At 38.9% G+C, this 19783-nt stretch overlaps 1 protein-coding gene and 1 long non-coding RNA gene across 2 annotated transcripts in view; one reads left to right on the top strand and one right to left on the bottom strand.

Moving 5' to 3' along the window:
* LOC126415177 (uncharacterized) overlaps positions 1-19783 on the bottom strand; it is a 375032-nt gene that overhangs the window by 215224 nt on the left and 140025 nt on the right. The window lies entirely within an intron of this gene.
* The window catches only part of LOC126415160 (acireductone dioxygenase), a 59791-nt gene continuing 58309 nt past the window's right edge, over positions 18302-19783 (top strand). Inside the window, exon 1 of the mRNA XM_050083410.1 lies at positions 18302-18459. The gene's annotated coding sequence lies outside the window, so the exon portion shown is untranslated. The remainder of the gene's footprint in view (positions 18460-19783) is intronic.

The raw sequence follows: 19783 nt of genomic DNA, 5'->3' as shown, positions 1-19783 counted from the left end.
CACCATCAGCACTAGCTGCCATCATTATTGAGACACTAGATTTTGATGAGTCAATCACTTTTTCAGCATGCTTACTCCCTCGTTTCGTAATTATCTGTTGCTTGCCTGGATCATCTGACATGTTGGTTTCATCATAGTTGATCATGTTGCTAGGTGGGAGATTTTCCAGCTTTGCCTTGATATTGGAGAAAAACATCTTAACAGTCTCTTTGTTCACTTCTGCAAGAGCTTGTTTAATATTTTCGCTTAAGTGAATGGAAAGATATTTTGACTGTCATTTGAGGAATAAATGCATCCATTCTTCTCCTGGCAAATTATTATGAAATTTCTTCTCTTTTTGGCCAGATTTGTCAAGATAGCCTTTAACTAAATATCTAATATCCAATTTAGTGAAGGGAAATCCCCAATGTGCAGCCCACAAGATACCTTGCTTCAATATTTCTTCTTCTTCTTTATTTAGCACTGGCTGTCCTCTCATTTTTTTTCAGATGTGCTTCCTGCACTTTATGTTGTAGGGTTGATTTAGGTATACCCTACAAATCACACGCTTTTCTGTGTGATAATTTACCACTCTGAATATCACGAACAGCTTTAGCTAAAAGTTCTGGGTGATAATTACACTGTACTGTAGCACCTCTCCTGCTCTTATATGTTCTTGGCATTGTCCAAAATCACCTCACACAGTACACAGTTTTACAAAAACCATTGTTATTTCATAACCTTGCACAAAAAACTGGACAAACTTGTAAATAAATTGCCTCAATGCTGTTAGCCACTGAGCATGTCCACAATTATGGTTACAATAACTTCCAACTCAGTGCAACAATAGAAAGCTTCCACTTTACGATAATGCATGGATTTTTAACACTGAGACTGTTTGTCAATTATTCACCTAGGGAAACAATTGAAGCAAAATAAAAGTTGTGGAAAGCGATAAATGCAATCTTGCGCTTAAAATAACTGGTGCACAGATGTTAAAATAAGTAACTCTTTGTTTCTATGCAGTGTCAAAGAGAAAATAAGCCATATTGTCTGAATTCACGCCGGTGTCCAAAATCACCACGTTTGACAGTACATCTCAATTTTTCCTCTTTCTTAAATTTTTCCACACTGTTTCTTTTTAATTATTTTTTATTTTTTGTTCCTACAATATACAAATGCAGAAATATATAAAAATAATCCATACCTCCATTAAAAGGGAACATACACATACACAGGGATCATAACTTAGAAAAAAATTAATATCTGCAATTCGTCTTCCTCCTTTATAAAGTCTTCCACACACTAAAAAAATGCTTTTTAAATATTTCTAAGTGTCTGCTTCTGTGGTTTCTAACTTGCAGTTCTTGAACTTTGACTGTATTTTATTGCTAATCTTCAAACCTATGTAATACCGGGTATTTTCAAATCTATGCATTGTTTCATAAGCATTTGAAAAAGATTTTCCTAAAAAAGATTTTTTTTTTTAGCTCAAAGAGGTATATTTAATTTATAAACATAGAAGGAACTGTCATTAAGTCAAGGCTTACAAATAAAGCTTTGCATGGTGCCTACTGTCAGTTCGCACCGTAGTTCTGATAATCTTTTTCTGTAGCCTCTACACAGTGAAGTGGTTTCCTTTTTCAAAACCCCAAAACACTATGGCATATCTTATAACTGATGTAAAACATGCATGTTAAAAAGTTTTCTTAACAGCTAAATTAGTTACTATATTTAGAATACTTATCGCAAAAACAGTTGTTTAATCGCTTCACCAATCAATCTGAGCAATCAGCACATGAGAAGTTTATAATAACTCCAATAAATTTAACAGAGTCTGCAGTGATCATTCTCTGCCCTCATAATTTAACTGTGATACATGTTCAGCATACAGTTAGTGTTTTTGTAAGGTTCAGTTTCATGGCATTATTTTTTTATCCGATTTTATACCTCTTGAAGATTTTGTTTTGTATTCTGTGCCAGTTCTTCATTGTTTTTACAGCAAACTACTGTTGTTGAGTCATCTGCATACAGAATGGTGTCTGGTGTTACCTAGTGTGACATGCAACAACGAAAACAATCAATTGTTGACAAAATTATTTAATTGGATAGATAAAAAAATCTACTCACCAAGTGGCAGCAGAGCACACACATAAAAGATGGTTGTAATTGGCAAGCTTTCAGAGCTAGTGGCTCCTTCTTTAGGCAGATGGGTTGAAGGGGAAGGAAGAGGGCTGAAGGAAAAGCACTGGAGAGGTTTAGGAAAAGGGGCAGATTTTGGGAAAGTCACCCAGAACCACGAGTCGGGGGAGACTTACTGTATGGGCTGAAAAGAAAAGACTGATTGTTGGGGACTGCATTGGATGAGAGTTGAAAACCTGAGAGCTTAAAAGTGGAATACAGGGTAATATGCAGACAAGTATTAACTGCTTAAACATCATGCATGAATTAATAAGAGTGAAAAGCTAAGTGTATTGTATGCAACAGAGGTGAGACGGGGGTGGTGAAAGATAGAGGGGTAAGACAATGAAAGATGTAGAAAACAAAAATGGAGTGAAGCAACAATTAGTTACAGTGAATGCTGAGACAGAAGAAATCAACATAAATTAAGGTCAGATGGGTGGCAAGAACCAAGGAGATGTTGTAGTGCTAGTTCCCACCTGCAGAGTTCTGAGAAACTGGTGTCTGTGGGAAGAATCCAGATGGCGCCTATGGTGAAACAGGTACCGAGGTCACATTTGTCGTGTTGTAGAGCATTCTCTGCAACAGGATATTTCTAGTTGCCCTCTGCCTATGCGCATTCATTCTAATTAATAATTTGGTGGTAGTCATGCCAATGTAGAAGGCCAAACAGTGTTCACGTAACAGCTGGTATATGATGTGTCGCTTTGCAGGTGGCTCTCCATTTGATTGTATATGTTTTGCCAGTCACAGGGCTGTTATAGGTGGTAGTAGGTGGGTGCATAGGGCATGTCTTGCAGCGAGGGCGGTCACAGGGGTAGGAGCCATAGGGTAGGGAGATGTGTGCAGAAGGAGCATAGGGTCTGACAAGAATATTGCAGAGACTGGGAGGGCGACGAAAACTTTTCTAGGTGTGGTGGACAAAATTTTAGACAGAATGAATCTCATTTCAGGGTATGATTTATGCAGACATGACCCTCTCAAAGTAGCTGATTAACACATTCCAGACCAGGATAATATTGAGTCACCAATGGTGCATTCTGAAGTTGTTTTTTGGAGGGATCAGCAGTACCAGGATTGGATGCGATGGCCTGGGAAATCTGCTTTTTAACTAGACTGACTGAAGAAGGAGCCACTGGCTCTGAATGCTTGCCAGTTACAACCATGTTTTATGTGTGTGGTCTGCCATTGCTTGGTGAGTAGATGTTTTTATCTAGTGTGACATGTCATTTATACAAACAGGAATTATTTTTAGCATTGGATGAGAACCAGTTTCAAGATTTTCTGTGGAAGCAATAAGCTGGTATTTGGCGAAGCAGCAGCTTATTATGGTTTACTGTATCAAGTGAGGTCACAAAAGATACCAGATAAGCGCTGCTTGTAATCAAGTCATTTGCTTATTTTAGTAATTACTTCATTTATAACATGCACAGTGCTTCGCGCCTTCCTAAACCAATATTGACTACCAAGAATTATGTTACAGTTTTTGGTATATTTTTCTAACTTATTACACACTGTTTTCTCAAATATTTTAGAAAAATTGTTAATATTGATATTGAGCAGAAATTTTGTATCTCATCCTGCATACCCTCTTTGTAGACAAGCCACACTTCCACATATTTCGAGGTGTCCATAAAGCAGCCCTCACCAAATGATTGATTTATTACAAGGCAGAGTTAGGGTGCAATATTATCATATTGAGTCTTGATTATTTTTGTTGAAATTACATCTTAGCTCACAGATTTGAGATCTTTTAGAGATTTCATAATACTAGCTACTTCATGTTAGGGCACATGAGGAAATTAAACAATCTGTGTTGCATCATATTGCGATTTATGTGAGAACAGAAATCATCAATTTTGTTTGAAGTAATAAAGTACCTGTTGAATTCTTCACAGATCTGTCAGGAGTTTTAACAGTCTCCCCATCAATTTCAAATTTAAAGTCAAAACAGTTCATTTTCTCAGCAACTACTTCAGTATTGACAATCTGCCATACAGCTTTTGAATTATTTGTGGCATTTGAGATGAATTCACTATTTGCCATTTGTTTTATCTGTTTTACTGCTCTATCAAATATTCTTTTATATTTGTTCACGTACACAACAAACTCTGAATTACAGTTGTTCTTTGCTTCCACGTGCAGCTTCCTTGTTCTTGTTTTTTATTTTTTTATTAACTTGATTGGCCACATTAGACCACTTGAGTCATTCCATGTTCACTTTCTCTTTGAAGATTGGACTCCTTGCTTCTTGCACTCAGCCCAGTACTTTTTCATTTGTTCCGAACTTAATTTTCTTAACTCATCTGAAATCTCTACTGATCTTCTGTGCATAATTTCTTCTGAAAATTCATGAGTCACAAGGAGAGTGTTAATTTTGTTTTTGTTCTCTGCATCAGTAATTCTAAGTCTGACTGCTTCAAGATCTTGCTGAATTTCTTTGACCCACTGTCCTCCTGTCTTCTTTCCAAGACTTCTCATCACTAGTTGTTTTAAAATCCTGTTGTCAGGCAGTTGAAATATGAGATTCTTTTCTTCTTCACTTGCTGGTGATTAGGTCAATCTCATTTATTCCATTGGGGAGGATTCTCCAGACTCCATCACCCTGGTATTTTTTATTGATGCATGTCCTGATAATTCTTCATTCAGTCTTGAGGAGTTGATCAGTTCTTCTTTCATTTTTAATTTGGAACAGAGTTTCACAAGCATAAGTTGCTTCCAGGAGAGTTATAGTTCTGTAATGTTGGACCTTAGTGTCTATCGACAGGCATTCCTTATTATATGTTGACCAGGTTAGAAATTGTACTTTTTCTCATTTTGTTGGTTCTATTTATCCATGTTGCTTTCTCACCCAAGTTGTGCAAAATAATTTCTCCAAGATATGTAAATTGCTGAACTGTGTTAATTGCTTGATCATTTATGAAGATTTTATCCATGTAAAGAGGTTTCATGGGCATGATTTCAGTTTTCTCAAAGGATATTTGTAATCCTAATTTTGAAGCAATTTTCTGGAGTCTTCTGATCTGAGCACAAACTTCTTCCATGTCAAGGGCTAAGAGAGCTAAATCATCAGCAAACCCAAGGCAGTTTGCTCTTATTGCTGGTTTCCCTCCAATTTTGATTTTACATGGATTTTCTTTTTCGCAGATTGTCATGATGTAATCGAGGGCCACATTGAAAAGTAAAGGGGACAATCCATCACCTTGTCTGAGTCCTGTTTTTATTGTGAAAATTTTTGACATTTCTCCTCTAAACTTGGTCTTTGAATTTGTGTTAGTTAAAGTTAGCTGAATGAGTCTTACTAGTTTGGGATGGAGGCCATATGATCCAAGGATTTTTAGAAGTGTGGGTCTGTGAACGCTATCATATGCTTTTTCAAAATTTATGAATGACATGAATAATTGTTTGTTTCTATAGTTGTAATACTCCATTATTTGCAGCTTCTGTATTGTCAAAATCCTCCTTGATATTCTCCAAGTTGTGGTTCCAGAATGTTTTTGATCCTATTGTAAATTATGCAGGAGAAAATTTTGTATGTGCAGTCCAGCAGGGTTATTCCTCTGTAATTATCTGGGTGGTTCCCTCTCCTTCCTTGTTCTCCCTTAGTTTATTTGCTGTATTTGCAATGTGTTGCTATGAAGGGGAGACATTCGTTGAAAAGACTCATGAATTCGGATGTGAAAGTGTTGTATTTACCACTCACTGAACACTGGTTGCTGAGTGACCAGGAAGTTTCATTTAATTTTGAAATGAATGTATTCACATTTCATTGGTTAAAGTTTTGACAAATTTTACTGTATATATTTTATCTAAATTTGGCAACGATCTAAAAAGAGCTGAATGGTCAGATATTCCAAAGTCTACTATCAACTTTTCTGTAGCACCATAATTTATAATGCTCACAATATTTGATTCCTATTATCAAAAGTATGGTCATATGGGGTATCAAATGAAATCTGTGACTGGATTGAGGACTTTTTGGTAGGGAGGAAGCAGCATGTGATCTTGGATGGAGAGTGATCATCAGATGTAGAAGTAACTTCAGGAGTGCCCCAGGGAAATGTGTTGGGACCATTGTTGTTCATGTTGTATATTAATGACCCTGCAGACAATATTAATAGTAACCTCAGACTTTTTGCAGGTGATACAGTTATCTATAATGAAGTACTGTCTAAAAAAAAGCAGCAGAAATATTCAGTCAGATCTTTATAAGATCTCAAAGTGGTACAAAATTGTGAAAACTTGCTTTAAATGTTCAGAAATGTAAAATTGTTGCACTTCCCTAAATGAAAAAATGTAGTATCCCAAGACTACACTATCAATGAGTCACTGTTGGAATCAGCCAACTCGTCAAATACTTGAGTGCAGCACTTTGTAGAAAATGAAATATCCACTCAAAGCAGGTGACAGACTTTGGTTTATTGGTAGAATATTGGGGGAGTGCAATCAGTCCCCAAATGAGATTGCTTACAAATCACTCATGTGACTGATTCTAGAATACTGCTCAAGTGTGTGGGATCCATACCAAATAGGACTAACATGGGGCATTGAACATATATACAGAAGAGCAGCATGAATGGTCACAGGTTTGCCTGATCCATAGAAGAGTGTCACAGAAATACTGAAGGAACTGAACCAGAAGACTCTTGAAGATAAGATGTAAACTATCCAAAAAAAAAAAAGAATTCTATTAATGAAGTTTCAAGAACCAGCTTTAAATGATAACTCTAGGAATATACTACAATCACTACATATCACTCACACAGTGATTGTGGGGATAAGATTGGAATAATTACTGCATGCACAGAGGCATTCAAACAATCATTCTTACAGCGCTCAATATATGAATGGAAAGGAAAGAAACCTTAATAATTGATGAAATGGGACCCTCTGCCTTGCACTTCATGGTAGTTTGCAGAGTATGCATGTAGACATAAATGTAGACATGTAGCAGAAGATCATGTTACTCTAGTGTACAGCATGAAATTTAATGTTTGGCATATGTAGATAATAAGTCCATCAGAGAAATGGAAAATCTGTATCATCTCCTATCTCTATATAAGTGGTGTCTGTTCTTATGGCAACACATCGTGGTATGGAGCAACAGCATTTTTTTCCTGCAGCCATTATGAATCAGGATGCAAAGGAATTCAAAGTATTATCTACCAGTAGACATAGACTTAAATTAGATAATAAGTCCATCAGAGAAATGACAAATTTGTCATCGTCTCTTAAATCTATATATGCGATGTATGTTCTTTCAGACATATCCAAAAGAACAAACATCAATTTGTTCCTGGAGCCACTATGAATAAAGACAAAGGAATTAAAGGCTTAGCTGGCAGTGAACATTGATTTAAACCAATGGGGAAAGTTGAAAATTTATGCAGGACCGGGATTCAAACCCAGGTCTCCTGCTTACTTACCAGATGCGCTGACCACTATATCCAGACACATTGGTCACCACAGCCTACCACAGACTACCCTACATGTCTCCCGTCATACCCAGACCCTTAACTTTTCCTCATTACTCAAAGCATTTCACTGATTCCCATAAGAATTCCAACTTGATGTATATCTGCATTGAAGGGTCATTGACCATCCTCACCTTAATTATACACTGATCTGCCAGAACATTACGAACACTGACCTATTATCAGTATAAACCTATCCAGGCAATAGCAGTTCCGCCTGAAAAGGAGTGAATGCTAGTCAGACACATATTTGGTGCATGTAGTATCAGTGAGCATATTGTCAATGTGAAGAATGGGGAAAGTGTATGATCTATCTGACTTTGACCAAGGGCAGATTGAGAAGGCCTGGAGGCTTAGCACAACTTGTTGGCTGTTCAAGGAGTGCTGTGGTGAATGTCTTCGACACATGGTGAGACCACATCCAGACATCATGGCATTGGGCAGCCACTCCTCATTACAGATGTCAGGTGTCGTAGGCTGGACACACTGGTAAAACAGGACAGGTGACAAACTGTGGTGGAACTAACATCAGACTTTAATGCTGGGCAGGGTGCACGTGTGTCTGAACACACAGTGCACTGAACACTCCTAACAGTAGGCCTCCGCAGCTGACGACCCATGCATGTGCCAATGTTAACACAACAACATCAGAAACTATGACTGAATTAGGCATATGACCATTGGCGCAGTGGCAGAACATTGTAGGGTCTGATGAATCCTGATACCTTCTTCATCACGCTGAAGGGAGGGTGCAAATCTGTCATCTTCCAGGGGAACAGCTCCTTGACACGTGTACTATGGGTTGGAGACAAGGTAGCAGTGGCTTCATTATGCTCTGTGGAACATTCACATAGGCATCCATGCATCAACTGTAGTTGTGCAAGGCTCCATGATGACCAAGGAATGTTGCACTCTGGTTGCAGGCCATGTACACCCCTTCATGATGATCATGCTTTCCGATGGCAGTGGCATTTTCCAACAAGATAATGCACCACATCATAAGGCCAGGAATGTGATGGAGTGGTTTGAGGAAAACAGCACTGAGCTCCTATTGATGTGCTGGTCCCCCAACTAGCCAGATCTGAATCCGGTCTAACACATCTTGGATGTGATGACTGCACATCAGAGCTCATTGCCCCTCCCCGGAATTTACAGGTATTAGGCGACTTGTGTGTGCAGATGCAGTGGCAGCTCCTGCTAGCAACTTACCAAGGCCTCATTGCTTCCACGCCATGATGCATCACTGCTGTTATCTGTGCCAAAGGTGGACATAATGTTCTGGCTGGTCACTGTATATGAGGTGCCTATTCTTTCAGTCATTCCAGAAGAGTGGACTCCACATTTATATAAATAAGGGGAGGACAGCCAATGATCCCTTCAGTGCAGATGCACTCTAAGCTCAAACTCTTACAGGAATCAGTGAAATGCTGCAAGTAATGGGCTCAATGGGCAAGATGCTATACATCAGTACTGTGTGGATAAGCTGTGAATTTGGATCTGACAGGAGGTGTGCTAGGGCAGTCCGTGCACTTGCAATGACCATTGTGCACAGATGTTGCAGTAGTCAGGGCATCTGCTTAATAAGCAGAAGACCAGGGTTTGAATGCTGGTCCAGCATAAATTTTCAACTTTCCCCATTAATTTAAATCAATGCCCACTAGGAGCAAATGTTTTTAATTCCTTTACGTCCTATATCTGCGTTGAAATAGACACAAACTATTACCTTTTTATATGAGGTTTTTACCTGCAACCTACTCAATAAAGTTTCAGATTTGTCTAGAAATACACTTGCAGCTGAATAGCCAGGGATGTGATATATGCTAATAATTAATATACCATATTTTAGCAGTTCATTGTAGCAGCTTTCAAATAATAATTCCTCATTCAAGCAATTAAAAGTTTGTTTAACTTTAAAACTTATTGACTGCACTACTAGAATGCATGATCCTCCAAACCAGTTTTTTCTACAAAACCTGAATGCTAAAGTGTAACCTGAAAGTGAATTTATCAAGTCGATGTTTTCACTTTTAAGCTACTTTTAAACCAGAGCCAAGGTAATCCTATGCTTTTGCTCAACTGTCAAAGCTGTTGTGTAGGCACATGATGAAAGACCCCCAGGATATCATGAATCTGGTATTTATTAAAAACAAAAACAAAAAAATGAAACACCAATTGAATGTAAGAGTTGACAGAGACATTAATTGTGAATGCACGGTGTGGTGCAAACAAACAAAGGGACTTTCGTTCAATTATTTGTACACTCTCTTGTAGTTAGAAGGATGATGAAGCTGTGTGATTTTAGATATGAAGTATTGCGAGCTCTAGGTATCACATGTATGTGTGAAAACAATATCAAAATATTTTTAATTTATTGAAGTAAGTGAAGGAACATATATGGAAGATTTTCTTGATTACAACAAGGGCCAGTGTTCCTGGAGTCTGCCACCTGCAGCTACAATTGAAGAAGTAAAAAATGAAATCCGATGTCCTGCAGGACGTTTCTACTAGCGCAATCATGTTGTATCAGTTTAAAGAGTGTTTTCATGTGCATATTCAGTAGTATTTATTTATTCATTTTTTTTTATTACAACACACTGTGCCTCCCCTTCCACCCTCTACCCCCCCCCCCCCCCAAACCCTATCCCATAAAACTGCCTTTCAGTTTTTTTTTATAGGCAGATTTAGCAAATTTTATTATTACTGAAACTGTGTTCACAAGATGCTACAGTCACTGGAATTGTCATAAATATCCTCAAAGATATTCCAGTGTTTGGATAAGCATCTCTCAGCACATACTTTGAAAAAAACCAAATCCCATTATACCTGAGAAACAGGAGGCAATATATAGAAATGTCAGGAGAGAGAATAAGGCGTGCTTTATAAAATTATCAATATACATTTTCTGATGTTACCAAATTTCTGACATGGGGGAAATTCTTCTGTTACTGATGGTAAGTGAATGCTTAATGTGAACCAAATCTCAAGAACACATTGCATTTTCATCTACTCCCAACTGGAGGTTTGTATTTACTAAGTAGTTATTGTTATCTTTCACACCTAAAATGAAATTATGTTGTGATTGTACAGAATTATGCATTACAGTGTTCATTTTATGTCATACTGGTACGAGCATATGATTATCTATGTTCACATTGCACAGCATTTCAGATACTGAGGACACAATCATTAGCACAGCACTTGTGAGGAAGTACACATACTTGTAAGACATTTCACTCCAGCCCTACAAAAACATAGTGAAAAAGCAAAAACATGGACCACGATTGCAGAAGAGCTGAATGTTACTAGTAAGTACAAATACGTTTTTATTTCACAAAATTATTTTATTATGTAGTTATTACTTTATGTTAGGTACCTCATACAAGTATTACAAACAATTCTATTAAAATAATCAGCAGAAGTTTCACAGACTTGAATTGCAGCATGATTTGTTCTCAGATTGGTAGCATGTGTTGGCAACAGTGCTTATGTAGGCCATTTGACTTCTTCACTTTGATCATTAGCTGAACATTCATTGTCATTCTTCATTATAATGAAGTTATGCAAACAGCAAGCTACTTTAATTGTTCAGTCTGCATGTCACTCATCTGTATCTGTCGTTCTCAGAAATACATGCCATTTGATAGCCAATATATCAAACACGTTTTTGATGACACGACGTGCTCGAGAGAGCTGTGCATTCAAACTTTTTTCTGTGATCAGAGATGATTTTGGCTTTTGGATATGGCTTAATTAGGTATGTGATGAATGCGGATGTGTGTGCCAGGTAATGGGTTTTGAGGTAGAATTGTTTTTCCAGCAATATATTGCGGGTAGAATACTGAATTCTCAAAAATACTACTGTCATTATGTTGTCTTTAACTTCCTATGTCACCGACCATAAACTTGTAGAGTGGGTCCACCAACACCAAAAGAATGAGTGAAAAATTATAATTTTGTAACAATAGTAGCCATATCCAATGTTCTTGGGACATTTTAATTTAATGTGTTTCCCGTCTATTGTTCCAACACAGTTCGGAAAATCCCATAATGATGAAAAACTTTTCTCAGATTTTTTTCATGTCTGTGTCATGGGAGGAAGCAAACGGATTGGCTTCAAAATATTCCACATTTCTTGACAAACTTCAACTACTATGTTTTTTCATTAATTGGGTGCAAACAGTTGCTCCTCACTGGAACTACTCATTTTTCAAGAAAAGCTGAAAAACACTTTAACCAGTGCAAAACACTACTGTGAACCTGCACTGCGGAAAACTAAGACAACAACAGATCGTTCACACAGATGTTCTGTGTCAATCCTGTCTGATGTGGATCCCCATGTTGCACAGCTATAATCTAGAGAAGGGTGGACAAGCATAGCAAAAGGAATCTCTTCAGTAGACATACTGAATTTTCCTAAGAATTATGCCAATAAAGTGCAGTCTTTTGTTAGCTGTTCTCACAACATTATCTATGTTACAGTTTCAATTTAAATTATTCAGAGTATTTAGCAGAATTTACAGGATTTGTGTGATTTATTGTTATGTGCAAAAATTGCCTTTGATTAAGCAACCAGTGTGTATACCACTTTGGTCTGTCTTTCTGTTTCTGCCATTCTGTTTGCTTTTTTTAAAACAGAATTTGCACCATTTCTTAACAAATGAATAAGCTTTGAAGTTAAGGCACCTACACATGCACCAATTTATCAGCTGACCGACCGACCCACTGGTTTTGTGGCAGCCTACACATGTCCCGACAAACTGCTCTCAGCACTTACAGTGCCACCATGTTTTTGTCGTTTGTTTAACTTAAGTTCATTGTGTTTATATTCTATGAGATCCTACTTGATTTTACACAGAAATGGAAAGCTAGAGTTTTTCTTGAAAAGAAAAAGCTGAGAGAAAGCTATGGGCAAAGAAGTGCTAATCCAAGGAAAGAAATTCATCCATATTCTGTTACTTAAGCTGGAACCTTACCAAGTTAGTGTGTAGTGTGTATGTATGGAGTAACACTACATGCAAGTGAAGGTTCCATGCAAGAAGATTTTTGGCTCTGCCTACACATAGAGGATCTGCCATCCATCAAGTGGTACTGAAAAAAAAAAAACAACAGATGTCGTCCTTGTGAAGACTAACGCTAAATGCAAGAACGATTCCAGACCGGTATACTATACCAGATGTTCAATCTCTTGGCTGTACCACTAATGCTCAAAGAACTCATCCATCAAAAGAAAATGTTTTCCATGACCTACACCAATCAAGGAACTACAACATTTCCTTGGAGTCCTGAAGTTCTGTCATTGTTTCATCCATAACCATGTCCTCCTAGCTGTGCCACTCAGCAAATTCTTACAAGGCAAACCAAGACCAAAGGACAAACATCAGTGAAATCTAGAAGCTGAAACAGCATTTTCTGATTTGAAGACTACCATTGCTGAAGCAGTATTCTTGGTGCACCCAGTACTGCAGGTGCAACTTGCAATGATGGTTGATGCATCTGCCTCCACTGCTGCTGCACAACAACAATGTGTGGATGAACATTGGCAACCACTAGCTTTCTTCAGCAAAAAGTTGTCACCTTTGCAGCAAACTTCGTCAACATACGACAGTGAGCTGTATGCTGCCAATGCATCCATCAAAAATTTCCAACCCATGTTGGATGGACAGTAGTTTGTTTTGTTAAGGTATCACAAGCCACTAATATATGCTTGCCAATGTTTTCATTTCATCATTCAATTTACTACCAACATCATCCATGTTGAAGACAAAATGAATATGCCACTTGACATGCTCTCATGAATAGATTCTATTTCTGAAGCAATTGACTCTGAAGTTCTTGCGGTGGTGTAACAATTGGACGATGAATTACACAATTTGTTATGTAACCATCAGGCATCTGCATCATGCTAACACCATCAGCTGTCCAGCAATATTGTGACATTATCAATAACACATGACAGCCATTTGTGACTGCCGAGTTTTTCCAACAGGCAATTGCCTCACTGGACAACATTTCACACCAAGGAGTTAGAACTGCAATAAACATGGTAAAGTAAGTGTTTGTCTGGCTGCATATTGACAGGAAACGTAAGCAATTTGTGTGACAGTGGTGGCCTATCAAAGCAATAAAATAGCGGCCATGTCAGGTCACTGCTGGGAAGCTTCATCCGTCCAAATCTACTATTTGAACACGTTCACATAGATCTCATAGGAGGACCCTTCCCATGTCAGATGGATACACTTACTGTCTCACAGCTGTAGACAGTTATACATGCTGGCCTGAATATTCCGTATAACTGATATAATGCTGAAACTGCCATGACCACATTCTTTCATGGATGGATCACACAATTCAGCATACCTCTGCAGATGGCAATTGATCCGGGGGACAGTTCGAATCCTATCTCTTGAAAGCGCTTGTTGTCTTACATGTTTCACATGAAGTGAAGCTCGACTACAGCATACCATCCAGCAGCAAATGGTTTAGTTGAGCATATGCACTGCCAGCTCAGAGTTGTGATGCCATGATTCACAACTTTGGACAGACATGTTACCTAATGTTGTCTTAGGTCTACATGCAACCCCGAAAGAAGATGACAAAGCAACAACAGTGGAGCTTGTGTTTAGTTGGCCTATATGTCTTCCTGGCAAGTTCTTTGCTGGTGTACAAAATGGATCCACTGGCCTGTCATACTTTATGAATAACCTGCATACACAGATACAGTGGCTAAATACAATGGCACCAAGGGATCAACCGAACTGCTGCCATTCATGTTTGACAAGCTGTGTTGAATCATATTATTTTTTTGTTCTTTTCTTATATGTATGCTATATGTAAACTGAATGGGTTATAAACACCTACAAAGGTAAATTAAAGAGTTATTTTGTGGTAAGGATAATGTTTTGATACATCCGTATGAAACAAAATAAGAAATACGCTCTTCAGTTTATTAATTCCCATATCTTTACCCATTTGCTTCTATAAGTGGTAGTGTGCGGACATATCCTTGGATCCGTCATACGAGCATTGTTAAAAAATGCGTAATTCAACCTTACATTAAACATGTTATAAAAAGTTATTAGAAAGGCAAGATTAATTCATACATTTATGATGTCCATCCCCATCTGTTCATCATTTCACTCACGACTGAGATCCAGCATCAAGAGGTTTTGAGCAAACAAGAAGAATTTATGTGAACAATGGAGGAGTGATCCTGCATCGACATTGTCATAATCAAGACTACGCACAATGGAATTAATGTGAAGCAGCATGTAATACAAATTATGAATATTGACCTTGAATGTACTGATACTGAATGTCTGTTTGATATTGGTATCAGTTAAAGTTCACCCAGGATTGTGCACAGTTTCCCATAAATTACCTTAAAATTTCTTTCAACTATTCTTTCCAATCAATTTTTCCAATTATTCATACAATTATTAATCAACTTCCACCATCACCCCACATATCACTATTCAGCTACATGACTGTCAATATGTTTTTATCCAACATGATGCGGTGCACAAGCCACTGTGGCCACCCTGTGATGGACTGTACTATGTAGTTATCATGCAAGGCAAAACATTTGCCGCCAACATAATGGGCATACCAACAGCTATCACCAGCCTTTTGTGTAAACATCCTGCTGCACTCACCTTGGACACAACAAACAAATCTGTCACTCCACCACCTGTTGCAGGGCAAGCCACAACAGTCGTCAGAGTCCACCACCAGCAAACTAGCAACAACCAGTATGTGGCCTGTTATCACCCGATCTGGATGATGTGTAAAGTTCATCAAAAGTATTGGTGACACAAAGGGGGTGAATAGTGAAGTGTACGCAAGTTAGTGTGCGGTGTTGTGTATTGTGCAGTGCCTATGTGTAAGTGAAGGTTCCTGTGTAGATCATCTTTGGCTCAGCTAATGATCTATATCTACTCTTTGTTTTTGTTGATATATTATTCTGTTGGTTTGTTTGTTCTTTTTCCTGATACGTTATTCTGTTTTTGTTCACTCTATCACTTGGATATGTGGGGACACAAGCTCTATGGACTTCCGTCCCCAAGAATATCACTGCAAAAACAGTACCTCTGGACCTTGTGCAGAGTGTCCCGAGATGCCAAGTGTTTGAGTTGTATCTGTCCACATAATATGTATACATAAATATTGTGTATGTGAGTCAGTAACATAGACAGTCATCATACATCATGAACGTCACGTTCACTACCCAAATGATATGAACACGCAACCTTCAGACTGGTGACCCTGAGTTTTTTTACAACTGCACCATGTGACACGTTGCTCCACCTCCACCCGATGTGAGAATCCAACTCATTCAAAATCATGGTAGCCAGCAAACCCACTATTGTGTCCATCAATAGACTGAAGCCAGCATGGACTTCGGCAGAGATGCCGGGGAACAATAGCGCCCCTTTGACCTCATGCCATGACACAACCGCCTTTTGCATCATAGGCAATGTCAAGCACTACCTTTCAGAAGATATCACAGTGTCTCTACATGACATGACGATTGTGGTATCTACCATGTACAAAAACTGACAGGTTGGCAAGAGCATGGTGTTGCCATCATTGTACCACTCCAGACCGATATCACAGTCAGTCGATACAGCTTCACTGTTATCTGCGTTATCCAGGGATGGCATCCTACATGTGTCAGCCCCAGACCACAACACGGAAAACTGGACACAGGATCACGTACAACCACAGGCGGACGGCCTAACAATGGCACCTCTAGTACCACTACTCAGCCAGTACCGACGTCATGTACAGGCAGACCGCTGCGCCGACCAAGACTAGACAAGTACAACCTTGACAGCATCTCCCTGTGTGGACGCAAGCTCTATGGACTTCTATACCCAAGAATATCGCTGCAAAAACAGTTTTGAAATGAGTTTCTGAAACTTACTTGCAATCTTTTAAGCTACTTAACATAAATAAATTAATAACGTTTACACGAAAATCTTTTATTTATTTTGCATTAGCATGGCATATTTGCTAAATAAAATGTCTTGTGGCTAGGGCCTCCCGTCAGGTAGACCACTCGCCTGGTGCAAGTCTTTTTAGTCGATGTATTTACTGAATGAACTATAAATCACATTTCAGGTTTCTGGAATCATTGTAGTTAATAATTGTGGGGATACAACAGCACTGAATTTGTGGTCCTCTTAACTTCTGCCAGTCGCTAATAATACCGGGTGATCAAAAAGTCGGTATAAATTTGAAAACTTAATAAACCATGGAACAATGTAGACAGAGAGGTAAAAATTGACACACGTGCTTGGAATGACATAGGGTTTTATTAGAACAAAAAAAAAAAAAAGTTCGCAAAATGTCCGACAGATGGCGCTGGACAGCAAAACGTCAGTGACTGCTACCGTGACAGGTGAGAGGTACGCCGATATATTACAGAATCGCATCATCCCAAGCCTGGCTGATAAACACCTGCTGGAACGTACGATGTTTATGCAGGATGGCGTTCCACCCCATATTGTTAGACGCGTGAAAGATCTCTTGCGCGCGTCGTTTGGTGATGATCGTGTGCTCAGCCGCCACTTTCGGCAGGCTTGGCGTCCCAGGTCCCCCGACCTCAGTCCGTGCGATTATTGGCTTTGGGGTTTCCTGAAGTCGCAAGTGTATCGTGATCGACCGACATCTCTAGGGATGCTGAAAGCAACATCTGACGCCAATGCCTCACCATAACTCCGGACATGCTTTGCAGTGCTGTTCACAACATTATTCCTTGACTACATCTATTGTTGAGAATGATGGTGGACATCACAGTCTTATGTTAGACTGTGGTGGACGTATTGAGCATTTCCTGCAAAGAACATCATCTTTGCTTTGTCTTACTTTGTTATGCTATTACTGCTATTCTGATCAGATGAAGCGCCATCTGTCGGACATTTTTTGAACTTTTGCATTTTTGTGGTTCTAATAAAACCCCATGTCATTCCAAGCACGTGTGTCAATTTGTACCTCTCTCTCTGCATTAGTCCGTGATTTATTCAGTTTTCAAATTTGTACTGACTTTTTGATCACCCGGTAATATAGTAGCTTACAGCTTCTGTCATTTCCGACATGTATCGGAAATAAAACCTAAATACACGTGGTCGACGTACTTTTATTCTCTGTAAGTACCACACGAAACCATTATGGATCCGTTAAAAATGAAAAAAGTGCTTAATTTCTTGCATCCACATTGCTATACGGTACTTATTGCACGACGTGTCTCACAAATATCTGCTGTGTCCAGAAACTCACGAACCCCGCCGTGAAAGTTGGCGCGATAGACCTACTCGCAGCACAGTTTGTTGGGTGCTGGGTGGGGTGGTGTGAGGTTGGCTCTCCAGTGGTCCTACCTGACCGACAAGGAATATTAGTACCCGTGTAGGGGCCATTACTGTACGAAAATCTGGTCGCTTGCCACTGAAATTTCTTTTCTACATCGACAGACGGCGGGCGAGAAGTAGATTGCAACTTATGTAGTGTGAACCACATATGCAGCTATCTATTGCATGCACAGGCATTTGCACAGATATCGGCGCAAACATGTCGTTGGGTATGGACGAGCCTTGCCAATTGCCAGTACATTCCCGTATCGATACACACTGAAAATGAAAGTATCGACCATGATATCGAGGAGTCGAGAATTGCTGGCTGCTGATAATTTCTACACCAATATAAAAACAAAAAGGTTAGGAGAATTAAGAGGAAGACGTATTCTTCGCGGAATCGGCAGTCACACGACCTTCAAATTTGCATAAGACACGCAGCTGAACAGCGAGTTCCTGAAGGAAATCGATTGAAGGTAAGTCAAGAAGTACTACTGAAGATAAACGTTTTCAGTCATTATTTATGAACTGTACCTGTTATATTACGACCCTATGAATACAAACATCTACATATACGCACTGAAATCATTGTGAAATGCTTGGCAGAGGGTACTTCCCACTGCACCAAGTGTTAGGGTTTCTTCCCGTTCCGTTCACGTACTGAGCGCTGGAAGAACGATTGTTTAAATGCCTAGGTGTGGTCTGTAACTAATTTAATATTGTCCTCACGATCCCTACGTGAGCGGTAAGTCTGAGGTTGTGTTATACTCCTAGAATCATCATTTAAAGCCGGTTCTTTAAACTATGTTAGTTGGCTTTCTCGAGACGGTTTACGGTTGTCTTCAAAAGGCTTGCAGTTCAGTTTCTTCAGCATCTCTGTGACACTCTCCCACGACTCAAACAAACCCCTGATCATTCATGCTATCCTTCTCGGTACACATTCAATATCCGTTGTTTGCGCTATTTGTTGCGTATCACATACACTTGAGCAATAGCCTATTCCAGAATGGGTCACACGAGTACTTTATAAGTAATCACCTTGTAGATTGATTGCATTTACCCAGTATTCTGCCAATAAACCGAAATCTACCACCTGCTTTACTGAGTCTATGAGATCATTCCATCTCATATCCCTGCAAAATGTTACAACCAAGTATATGTACTAACTGGCTGATTCCACCTCTTTGATATTGTAGGATACTACGTTTTTTCGTTTTGTGAAATGTACAGATTTACATTTCTGAACATTTAAATCAAGTTGCCAATCTTTGCACCACTTTAACATCTTATCAAGAGCTGACTGATATTTATGCAGCTTTTCACAAACAGCTCCTCATTATAAATGACTGCATCATGCACAAAACGTCTGAGGTTACTATTAATATTGTCTGCAAGATCATTAATATGCAACATGAACACAAAGGGTACCATCACACTTCCCTGGGCCGCACCTGAAGTTACTTCTACATCGGACGACTCTCCATCCAAGATAACATGCTGTGTCATCTAAACAAAAAATTCTAAACAAAAAATACTCAATCTAGTCACAAATTTCGGTAGACACCCCAGAGAATCATACATTTGACAATAAGCTTAGATTTTGTACTGTATCAAACTGCATCATCTCCAATGTCTTCATATAAAGATTTGAGGATGTCATGTGAGAACATGATCTGGTTTTTCAGAATGCATGCTGGTCGGCATGAAAGAGGTCATTTTATTCAAGATACCTAATTATATGTTAGCTCAGAGTGGGGATTAGAGAAGCATCCGATTCCAACCGTCTGCTTTGACACATGA

This window comes from Schistocerca serialis, chromosome 1 (genome assembly GCF_023864345.2).
Source record: "Schistocerca serialis cubense isolate TAMUIC-IGC-003099 chromosome 1, iqSchSeri2.2, whole genome shotgun sequence".
NCBI lineage: Eukaryota > Metazoa > Arthropoda > Insecta > Orthoptera > Acrididae > Schistocerca > Schistocerca serialis.
Note: the sequence above shows the minus strand (reverse complement) of the source record. Positions and strands in the feature narration are given on the sequence as shown.